The sequence below is a fragment of the Acipenser ruthenus genome, chromosome 13 (genome assembly GCF_902713425.1).
Source record: "Acipenser ruthenus chromosome 13, fAciRut3.2 maternal haplotype, whole genome shotgun sequence".
Taxonomy (NCBI): Eukaryota; Metazoa; Chordata; class Actinopteri; order Acipenseriformes; family Acipenseridae; genus Acipenser; species Acipenser ruthenus.
Window position 1 is genome coordinate 14,053,062 of NC_081201.1, and position 12,589 is coordinate 14,065,650.

The 12,589-nt window shown below is 40.7% G+C and overlaps 1 pseudogene; it reads right to left on the reverse strand.

The window, feature by feature from the left end:
• Positions 1–3,929: 3,929 nt before the first annotated feature.
• Positions 3,930–4,094, reverse strand: LOC117968059 (U2 spliceosomal RNA; annotated as a pseudogene).
• Positions 4,095–12,589: the final 8,495 nt, after the last annotated feature.

A 12,589-nucleotide genomic window follows, 5' to 3' on the forward strand; every position in this document is an offset into this window, starting at 1 on the left:
ATTAAAGGAGAAGCTATACTGGATGTATATTCACACTCATGCAATTACAGCTCTGGCAGAAGTTTAATCTCTCTCATGAGAAGCTGCTGCCATGTCCTGAACAAACATTTGTGTTAGCAGATGGGAAGTCATGTGGTGCTAGAGGCAAAACCCAGGGGGGGGGGGCAATTTTCGATGCTTTCATCCTGAAGCATTTTTGTGGGGTCATTAAATCACAGTATAGGTAAATAGTAGCAGAGCTGCATTCCTTGGCCGCATCCCATCCCCCCCTCCTGCAATCTTAATAAACTCCTGAAATTTATTCTGTGCTTTTTTAAACCACTCCTTCTTACTAATGTAGCTAATTGCATCCCACCCTCTTGAGAAACTTTAATCTTCTCAAAACTTTGTGACCTCCACCCCACAATGTTTCAAGCTCCTCCTTGTTCTCTTTAGTTATTAATCGTGTTTTAATTTCCACACCTCTCTCATTAGGGCACTCTGGTGTATAAATCTCTGAGCAGATAGCTCTGTGATCAGAAATATACTGGCTACATAACTTCTTTCTCGATGCAAATCAGTAGTCTAGACTTTGCTGAACCACCGAGGTGAGCCCCCGGAAATGTGGATATGTCCCTCCACCCCCTTCCCTTCATCCACTAGCTTTGAATCCTTTTAAAACTACCTTTTTAATGACCAATCCATCTCCATGACTGTCTGCTTTCAGATGACCGTTTTTACAGTAGTTTAAATATATTGGCAAGAACTAAAATAAATCCTTCCCTTCATTCTTACTTGGCTTCCCAGACACATTTATAACTCTTAGGTACAATATTAAACATTGCATCAGTAACCAATAATCTCCCATTTATAATGTCTTCTCTCTCTCTTTTTTTTTTTTTTTATTTTTTATAAAAGATTCCTTTTTAAATAACACTGCTACCCCAGAAGACTTGCAGTTGTTCCCTCATGACCATATTGAAGGGCCATATGGCCACCATTTCGACTAACAAGGTATTGCACACTCCTGTAATGGCATGATCTGAGCATCTAAGGAAACCAAAAAGGTACAGACTGTAACACATCTGTTAATACTCTTCAGATGTCATATCCATTGGGCACTTAACCCTAGAATGCAGCCCTGGGTCTAAGAGACTCTGCATAGTTTTTGTTGTGCAATAATTGCGTTATAGATGCATTATGTTGCCGTGACCCTCCTTCTGTTCTACAATTTAGTGACAAATGTTTCTGTAGATTTAATTAAAAAAAAAAAAAAAAAAGGAGAAAACATACATTCTTATTACTAATTGTCCCGTTATCAGGTCCAGCAGACTCCAATTAATTTACTGTTGACTATAATTTCCACCTCCTGCTTTCCTTGTCATTAAACACTGTGACTCTCTGAGCATGTGCTGCTGATGATTTAGCTTATGTCAGTCAGCTACAGATGTTCATTTTCTGTAAGAATCCTGTGCTAGTGAGGAGAGTGATTTATCAAAGTCTTCTGAAGAGGAACCCGACTATAATGTCCAACAGACCATTCAAACCCGCTGCAGTGGCACGTACTAGAGCAAAAACCAGGCGAGACCCAACACAATGAGGAGCCCACTGGGTCCTGCACCTGGAAGAACAACTATCACCCACTCGGCTCTGTTTGTACCAACCTTGAAGGACAAAGAACAACAGCAAGGAAGGATGCATCTGAAAACAAGCTTCTGGCTTTTCTGGGTCTTTCCCTTTTAGCGGGATATGAAAAAACTGACGTTTTCACTCTGGAGTTCTTTGGAGATCAACTCTCAAACCCAATGTATCGAGCCACAATGTCTGTCGAAAGATTTGAAGATAGTCGTTTTTTTCGGCGGTTTGACAACAAGACTGCAGCTTTCACTTCTTTGGGGCGGCTCTCCACAAATCTTCTAAATGCTCCTCTACATGAAAATCTTCAGTAAAATACCCTTTTATTGAGATTTTACATATTTACAATTTACACCCATTATTTTTTCATTCATGTTACATTTCTTTTAAAGATGACATTCATGCATACAGACATACATTTTGTTTTAAAAGCATTTAAAAACACCAAGACAATTGTGCTTTGTACAAAGTTAAAACAGACACGGATTAAAATCAACATGATAAAATCTGTGCTGCTTTAAAAGTGACTGGAAAAAGAACAATCTAAAAAAACCAGTGCTTGTGAGGGCTGGGGAGTGCTCTCTTAAAAAGGTTCAAAGGTGAACATTAAAACAGAACAATAAAACTATAGAACTAAAAGGGACAGGGGCAAAGGGACGGTGTATAAAACTGTTAATTCTAAAATTAAAACCCTTAATGTAACATTTAATAGTTGACATTAAAAAATCTTTTAGAAGCTTAAAAACAAAATCAAATAAAACTCCATAAAACTGAAACAAAAAGACTACATAAAACCAGGGCACCGTTCAAAAACGGTCATGCCAGCTAAAAAGGGTGGAATGCTGGCATGACAAAATAAATAAAAGGCTTAGCGGTGCCCCGTAGTCCCGCTCCTAGGAGCTAGCGGTTCCAGTCTTTTCCTTCATTCCATCTTCATGTCCTGAAGTCCGGCGATCCTCCACTCCGCGCAGGCCTTGTCCTTCCCGAGGGTCTGGATGTCCAGAATTACAAAGTCCTTGATAAGAGTTTGTGCCCTTCTGGTCGTGGTGATAGTGTCTAGCTCCTGCTTGTGATAGACACAGACGTTACGGCCCTCCCACAGGATCTGCTTGACAACATTGATGACACGCCAAACGCACTTAGCTGTGCTGGTAGTGATTCCTCCCCCAGGCCCATAGAGCACAGTCTCAGCGGTCATCTTGGCCGTGTCAGCAAACCTGTTTAGGAAGACTGAGACAGAGAGCCAGACACTGCCAGCCACATCACACTCCCAGAAGATATGGGCTGGTGTTTCTCTCTTGCGGCACTTTGCATAGGGGCATGTTTCTACTTGGGCTAGTCCCCTCCTGAACATGAACGCTCGAGTGGGGAGTGAACTGTGGACGGTGTTCCATGCTATATCCTTCTGGACATTACTGAGGCAGCTGCGAGACACATTCTCCCAGATTTTTTGGCTTTGGGTGAGGAAGAAAGTAGCTACTTTTTCAATTTCCTGGGAACCGGCAAGATATTTAGTTACAGCCTTGTATTCCCAGGAGGCCAATTTTGCTTTATCTAAGCCCAATTTATATATAGTGTCCCTTAAGGTTCTATAATACAATGTCCCAGGAGTACGGCACGGTGTTATCAATAGTGCAGAGGCCCAAGGCCCTGAGACAGGTGGCAAAGTAGAAACGATTCATGTAACATACCTTCCTGTCCAGGGCCTGGATGTTCTTGATAGTTTGCGTGAGCCCCTGCACTCGGGTGAGCTGCACAACGTCTGGGACCCCCTTGCCTCCCTTCTTGTCCGCTTTACTCATGGTGGCTCGCTTTACCCTCTATCTCGCTGCCCCAAATAAAGCGGTGGATAATGCGGTCCACCACTTTTTTTTTTTTTGTTTTTTTTTTTTGTTTTTTTTTTAGTAAAAGGCGAAAGATTTATTGGAGCTGAAGAGAAGACTGAGCATGGGTTTGTTGGAGGCAAAGTCCGCCTTGCCAGCCCAAAGGCCTTTTCTATCCAGTGGCAAGGCTAAATGGGGAACCCTCCTCCCACAACGCAACTACCGTTTGGTCCTGGAAAATTGGCTTTTTGCTGCTGCCTTAAGTGAATGCCTACCTTGATTTGCATGCATTAAAATCGCTCCTCCTCCAACAAACGCAAAGCCTTCTGGGTACACTGGCCTGCTGCATGTGCATAGCAGGCTGTCCCTCATCGTCTAGCTAGGACGGCCTGCCTTAAAAAAAAAAAAAAAAAAAAGCGGGGGGAAAAAATATAACCGGAGAGGGGTGCACACGCACACCGTTTTTCTCTCTCTCTCTCTCTCTCTCGACCTTTCTTGTGCACAGTTCCCGGAGGTACTGCAATACCGGGTCGATGTGTGGAGTGGACGGAGCAAGCCCCGGTTCCATCTCCTGCTTCCAAAAATCTGTTTAATAGACGGGGGAAGTATTGGATATTAAACTTTAGAACAGATTTATTTTTGCATATTTTCAGTTATTTAACACACCTCTCAATTCTATTTCTAATGTCGTTCTGCACTTTCTCTACTACAGAAATCTTTTGCATCTATATTTTTATCCATGTGTTTCATACCCACATCTCATATTTAACACTTATAATCAACCACAAAAAATGTGCTGGGTACTTTTTTGTAAGACCTTTTAAAATTAAATCTTAAATCATATGACAATGTAACTCCCAAACCTACCCTGGTTAATTTGTTTTGTTCTCTCCCAAACAGAAATGGCAAAAGGACACTCCCAAACACATGTTCTTGAGTTTCCTCCATGAAACATGTATTTCTTGGACAAAACTAGTTACAACCGCCGCAGCGGTTCATTTGGAGTCTATTTTAAAACCGCTTTGATATGAAAAACAAACTATTGGATACAACTTGATATTTGTATTTATGAACATCATATATAACATTTGCACAGACAGCAAAAACACTGTATATACATTGAAAGTGACACTTTTTTTTTCAAACATTACACAATAAACTACTGTGTAAACATGTGTAGAAAGCTGTATGCACATACACAATCACATAAATAAATAACTAGTTATAAAAATGGCATAAAACCAAAATATAACAAGCGACGTGGATGTGCTTTGAGGGAAACAGAGTTCAAAGGCTCATCTATTACAGCTGTCTAATTGGTACAATCTACACAGATAACACACTTTTCAACCAGTGCATGTACCACAGACTGCCTTTTCACAACGGGCGCAGACATTGAAAGTTTTGTTTCTGTTGCATTTAGCAACCTGGCATTGTCTTTTCTTCCGTGTGCCAGTGGATGCAGCACTGTGAAGATTTGAGGGGCATTTGCAAGCCGGCTTGCGCTTCTCTGATAAATGTTTCTACCGTAGCTTCAGGGCTAGCTGCGAAATGAACATAAAGTTCACAAACGAGAGGAGGCCATTCAGCTCATCTTGCTCGTTTGGTTGTTAGTAGCTTATTTATCCCAGAATCTCATAAAGCAGCTTCTTGAAGGATCCCAGGGTGTCGGCTTCAACAACAATACTGGGCAGTTGGTTCCAGACCCTCACAATTCTCTGTGTAAAAAAAAAAAAAAAAAAGTGCCTCCTATTTTCTGTTCTGAATGCCCCTTTATCTAATCTCCATTTGTGACCCCCTGGTCCTTGTTTCTTTTTTCCGGTCAAAGAAATCCCCTGGGATTTGTCAATACCTTTTAGGATTTTGAATGTTTGAATCAGATCGCCGCATAGTCTTCTTTGTTCAAGACTGAATAGATTCAATTCTTTTAGCCTGTCTGCATACGACATGCCTTTTTAAACCCGGGATAATTCTGGTTGCTCTTCTTTGCACTCTTTCTAGAGCAGCAATATCCTGTTTGTAACAAGGTGACCAGAACTGAACACAATATTCTAGGTGAGGTCTTACTAATGCATTGTAAAGTTTTAAAATTACTTCCCTTGATTTTAAATTCAACACTTCTCATAATATATCCGAGCATCTTGTTGGCCTTTTTTATAGCTTCCCCACATTGTCTAGATGAAGACATTTCTGAGTCAACATAAACTCCTAGGTCTTTTTCATAGTTCCCTTCTTCAATTTCAGTATCTCCCATATGGTATTTATAATGCACATTTTTATTGCCTGCATGCAATACTTTACACTTTTCTCTCAATTTAATTTGCCATGTGTCTGCCCAGTTCTGAATGCTGTCTAGATCATTTTGAATGACCTTTGCTGCTTCAACAGTGTTTGCCACTCCTCCTATTTTTGTGTCATCTGCAAATTAACGAGTTTGCTTACTATACCAGAATCTAAATCATTAATGTAGTGGTACACCACTGGTTACCTCGCTCCATTTTTAGGTTTCTCCTCTAATCCATACTTTCTGTTTTCTACATGTTAACCACTCCCTAATCCATGTGCATGCATTTCCTTGAATCCCTACTGCGTTCAGTTTGAGAATTCATCTTTTATGTGAGACTTTGTCAAAAGCTTTCTGGAAATCTAAATAGACCATGCTGTATGCTTTCCAATTATCCATTTTCATTGTTGCATCCTCAAAAAAGTCTAGTAGGTTAGTTAGACACAATCTTCCTTTCCTAAAACCATGCTAGCTGTCTCCCAGGATCTTGTTACCAAAGTTAAATTTTCCATTTTGGATCTTATTATAGTTTCCATAAGTTTACATATAATAGAAGTCAGGCTTATTGGTCTGTAGTTACCTGGTTCGGTTTTGTCTCCCTTTTTGTGGATCGGTATTACGTTTGCTTTTTTCCAGTCTGTCGGTACAACCCCTGTGTCAAGAGACTGTTGCATGATCTTGGTTAGTGGTTTGTAAATAATTTCTTTGAGCACTATTGGGAGGATCCCATCCGGCCCAGGGGATTTGTTTATTTTAAGAGCTTCCAGGCCCTTTTAACACTTCTGCCTCTGTTATAGTAAAGTTATTTAAAACTGGATAGGAACAGGTCGACATGTCGGGCATGTTGTCCCTGTCCTCCTTTGTAAAAACCTGTGAAAAGTAATCATTTAATATATTTGCTATCTTTTTTTTCTTAGTCTATGATTATGCCATTTGTGTCTCTTAGACATTTAACCTCCTCTTTGAATGTTCTCTTGCTGTTCTAATATTGGAAAAACATTTTGGAATTGGTTTTAGCCCCCTTTGCAATATTGATTTCTATCCCTCTCTTGGCCTTTCTAACTTCCTTTTTGACTTGCATTTGCAGTTCCAAGTACTCTTTCTGTGTACTTTGTCTTTGGTCCCTTTTTAAACTCTCTGTAAAGTGCCTTTTTTTCTCTGAATATTTTTTAATTGATCTATTAAACCATTTTGGCCATTTTGTTTTAGATTTGTCTACTTTTGGGATATAATTGTTTTGTGCCTCTAGTACTACATTTTAAAAAAAACAGCCATCCTTTTTCTGTGGATGTTTTCTCTATTTTACTCCAATCTACTTCTGTTAGTCTGTTTCATACCTTCATAGTTTGTTTTTCTAATATTGTAAACCTTAGCTTTAGTCATTCCTTTTGAGGTTTTAAAAAATACTTCAAATGAGACCATGTTGTGGTCTGAGTTTGCTAATTGGCTCTCTGACCTCTGTTTTAGTTATTCTGTCTTTATTATTTGAAAAGACTAAATCAAGGCATGCCTCCTCTCTAGTCGGTGCCTTGACAAATTGCGTTAGGAAAGTCAATCATTTGTCATTTCCACCATTTCAATTTCGTCCGTCGTGCTCCCCACCGGGTTCTCCCATTTTATACGGGGATGTTGAAATCCCCCATTAGTATGGCTTCTCCTTTTTCTACACGCATTTCGAATGTCATTGTATAACAGATTATTTTGCTCAGCGTCTGAATTTGGCAGTCTATAGCATGCTCCTATTATGCTCTTTGAATTGTGTCCATTATTCTGACATATTGATTCTGCATTGTTTTCTTTGTCCAGATTTAACACCTGGGCTGCAAGACTTTCTTATGAATAGCGCTACCCCTCCGCCTCTTCTGTCCTGCCTGTCTTTCCTATACAGTGTGTACCCACTAATATTACATTCGTCTCCATCACTCTCGGACAACCAAGTTTCTGTAACGCCCATCACATCGTAGTTACTTGTTAGTGCAGTAGCTTCAAGTTCTAACATTTTGTTTCTGAGACTTCTAGCATTCAAGATAAATACATTTAGTAGTTGTCTTACCGGAGTTGTTGCCCTTGTTTTGATGTGGTCTCCTTTCAGTTTTGTTTTCTCCCCCCTTCCTTTCTAGTTTTAAATGTTCTGGACCTCCTCAAGGATCCTTTCTCCGAGTAGGTTGGTTCCCTTTCTGTTTATGTGCAGTCCATCCCACCTGTATAGATGGTCCTTGTTGTAGAACGTGCTCCAATGTTAAAGAAAGGTGAAACCTTCCTGTGTGCGCCACGCAGCACAAACACAAAGGCAGGCAGGCTTCCCAGCGACTGCTAATCCCAAAATTCAACGCAGCAGTACCCTTCTCTGTTTCCATTTCAGCTTCCTCTCTTCTCCCCTCTTCCTCACTCGTAACGCTTTCGCTCTGACCTTTCACTCGAGATGAATCCAAGCCAATTGTTCCAGCGTATTGATTGACTGCTTTCTCCTCAAGAAACTTGCTTCTCACAGGATCTCTATCTTTACCACAAAGATTTTGCCTGCCCACCTGGGATATCCACAGAAAAGCTTTCTGCTTCTGATAGGCTCATTTTCAGATTCTGATTCATTCATTTTCCTTTTTCCAGACCCCTGTCCTAAGTTGCTGGATGGCTGAGGACTGGAAACTCTGCCTGTCTCACAGCTATTCTTCTCATCCTCCGTTACCTTCATCTTAGGGTCAGTATGACGATCTCCTTTTTTCTGGCGAGACTCTGCTTCAGACTGGGCACCTCCTTCTCCTCTGCTTGCCCTGCTGCTGCTTGTGCATAGGACTTTTGTTGGGTTCTTTTTGAGAGCAGTCTCTGAACAAGTGCTCTATGCTTCCAGACAGATTGCATGCTCTAGACTTTCTGCAGTCCTTCATTTCATGCCCATGATCCTCCACAATTCCTACATCTTGTCTCCTTGCATTCCTCTGCTTGGTGACCAAAGCCCACATTTCTGACAAAAGGGCGACTGCCCAAGGTAATACAAATATCCTTTATTTACTCCTATTGAAAAAGTTCCTGGAGGATGGATTGTTTCCTGGCATACTCAGGTCTAGCTCAGTACCACCATATCTCCTCTTTCCATTCCAGACACCATAGTCGTTTGTTAACTTTCCAATAGATATTACCGAGGAGCAATATTTGTTAAATAATTCAATGTAAATTTCTGAAGCAAAAGGATTATACGTATGCAAGATTGAGGGTCTTACCTCCTGCCCGAAAAGCGGTTTGATTTTCACCCCTGCTAGTATTTCCATATCCCTTTTTTTCTTTACATTTTTCACCGCAAATTGTAACAAAGCCATTCTGTGGTAAAAGTGATGTCGTAAGCCTTTTTCCAAAAATCCTGGAGACAGTACAGCTGCCCCGCCACGATTCTGAAAACTTCAAAAAGATCCTTAACAATGAATTCCAGGTTGTTGTTCTTTGCTACTTCCTCTCCAATAGTAAATCGAACTGTTCTTCTTAATCGTACCTCCTGCGCTGAAATGTTGCTGGTAGTATTTTCCATCATCTTTCTTTCTCTTTTAATCCAGTACTGCAGTCATGCCACAAATACTTGATCGAGCCAAGAGGCCGAGAAGTAATACCCAAAAGGATGCCAGGCTCCAATGAACATGACCGCCATTGTTGTGCTTGTTCTGCTTTTAAACCCATGTCGAGCCCCACCCTGAGGGGCAGGGCTAGCCAAAAATTGCATTGAACTCAGAAATGCTCCTCTCCACGGAAATCTATTTCTTTGCAGACACCCTTATCCAGGACGACTTGCAATTGTTACAAGATATCATTATTTTTACATACAATTACATTTATACAGTTGGATTTTTACTGGAGAAATCTAGGTAAAGTACCTTGCTCAAGGGTACAGCAGCAATGTCCCCCACCTGGGATTGAACCCATGACCCTCCGGTCAAGAGTCCAAAGCCCCTAACCACTACTCTGCACTGCTGCTAGTAAAATACTCTATTGAGAATTGTACAGTTTTTTCAAAAGGCATTTCTTTGTTAGTTTACAATATTTAATGCCTATCAACACATTTTCAAATAAATACAATTGCATATATTCTTTTCTATCTTATTTTTCAAAGTGTTTGTTCTATTTTGTTGAGGTGCATTTTTACTACAGTATGATGTGCAAACTCATACATTTTACAAAACCATTTTTTAATATTTGGAAAGTACTTATTCATTTAATATAATTTTAAAGAGAATTATATACACCCATCTAAACTATGTATTCTAAAAAGTTAATAATCCAACAAGGTGCTAGACATTATCCATTACCCATAATACCCACTATCCCCCATCTGATAAAACCTGTACAAATTTTACATTCCTAAATCTAAACTATAAAAACCGATAACCAGATCAATCACATCCGCAATCACTGTCTTTAACCTATTTCCCATTATTTTTGCCAAAAGCTTATAATAGACTCCAAACAATGTAATTGGACGCCAATTTGTCCAATTTATTACCCTCCTTTTTGTAAATTTAATGTAATCACACCTTCTCTAGGTGAGGCAGGCATTCTCCCGTTACTCAAGAATTCATTAAACGCTTCTAAAAGATCTGGAGCAATTACCTCCCAGAGAGCCAAGTACAGCTCCACCGGCAGCCCATCGCCACTAGGGGTCTTATTCTTTTTACAATTCTTAACAGCCTCCCCCAGCTCTGACAGGGAAAGAGGTCAATCCAAAAAACGTTTTAGAATCCTGCGCCAAGGTATTAGAATTCTTGGGGGGGGGGGGGGGGACAATTCACAATAATCGGCATTAGACTTTCTCAGCATACACATTTTTTATAAAAGTCCCCAATAACACTCAATCTCAATCTCAAGAGTTAACAACATTCTGCCGAGTATTGTACACTTCAAAAATGCTAGATACATTTGCGTGAACTTTTTTAAAGAAAAACCTGCTAGTTCTAACACTTCAACTTTGGAACAAAACATTATCTTTTCAGCCTCTTCTTGGAAATACTTTAACTGCCTTGGCACCCTCCCATTTCATCCCTCGCATCCCAGCCACACTCTAACAATACAAACAGACTGCAACTGGGCTTGGATTTTAACAAACCCTCTCTTGTTTTAATTGTTTACTCCTTTTTAATAAATAAGACTTCATTTCTCTCCTGTTACATGTTCCCACCAATCCCTCAAACTCTCAAAGCAACATTTGAGGGACCTCCAATTCACAAAATGCTCTTAATTCTTTAACATTTATATCGGACAAGAGGTCTACATTTAATTTCCAAATCCCACGCCCAGGAGGCGGGAATATCAGCCTTAACACATAACTTTGATCAGAGAAAAACACTGGAAAAGTAGAGCAATTCAGATTCTTAAATACAGAAGAAACAAACAAATCAGTATGTGATGCTGAGGACCCGTCTGCCCAGGCCCAAGTAACCCCCCCCCCCCCCCCCCCCCCGTCCTTTAAATTGTCAAGGCTTCCCCCAGCCTCTGCAGCTGTTTCTGCCGGGGGCCTTGCTGTCGCATCACTTCTAAGCTCTTTATCAGAGCTACTCGTAACAGGTCTAGAAGGGACGACTACCCTTTCTAGCCTTATTACACCTGCATAACTTTTTGCACGCTCCATACAATTCTTAAACACAGAGTCACTGGATCCACACAGATTGCATTCAACTAGGGCTGAACACCCAGGAGTTGTATGCCCTCCCTTCTGGCATTCACGACAAGTCTATCGCATCCTTCAGCATTATGTCGTTCCTCTCCACACCTCTGACACCTCGCTGGTTGGCCAGGATAATATAGATACCATCTGTTAGCTCCAATAGAAAGAGCCAGGGGATGCAAGACTCCTCCTACGACCCCTTCTCTGGGTCGTAGCCTCACTCTATACTACCTTTTACCAGTCCAAAGTCCCAAGGAGTCCTTGACCTTAGTCCCGATATCTAATACATCGCAGAATCTTTTAACAAATGCAACAACATCTTCCCTCGTAACAAAAGGATTGTACGTATGTACTGTCGCTGGACAGATTTCTCTGGTAGAGGTTCAATAGAAGTCAACAAAATGAGCTATATCCTTTACCTCCAAACATCTGGACCAGGCAGTCGAGCAGCAGCTTGATGAAGCAAAGGTAACGTCGAAAAAATCCCTTTTGCAGCAAAATCCTGTAGGCAGTAAATATCCATTGTTGAGCAGCCGATTCCTTCTAGCAGAATGTTTTCTGATAAATAAAGTCCTTACGATTTTAAGTTGAATTCCATCCTTCTCCTTTGTGACGAATCGAATTGTATCCAAAAGTCACGCTCCAGGAGCCGACATCGATCTGTATGAAGCCATCACCTTCCCGTTCCAGCACTGCGGGCAAGCCACATATATTAGATTAGGGCCAAGAAACGATGCTCACAATGGTTTTGCCCAAACGCCTGCCGGAGCCGCTGGGCTTCTTGGACTGAGGGGGAAAAATGGGAAGAAAAAAAAGGTGCCAGGCTCCAATTAACACGGTCGCTGCTCATTCTGCTTTTAAGCCCATGTCTAGCCCCACCCCAAGGGGCAGGGCTAGCCAAAAATTGCATTGAACTCATAAATGCTCCTCTCCACGGAAGTCGTTAGTAAAATGCTCTTATTAAGATTTTACGTATTTTACATTTACACCCATTCTTTTTCGTTCATTTTACATTTCTTTAAGATGACATACATGCACTCAGACATTCATTTTGTTTTAAAAGCATTTAAAAACATCAAGACAATTGTGCTATGTACAAGGTTAAAACAGACCCAGATTAAAATCAACATGATAAAACCTGTGCTACTTTAAAAGCAGCCAATACAGGTCAGGCTGGGCAAATGCCTTCACTGATCCTGTACGCTTTGTTTTTTTAATTTTCGC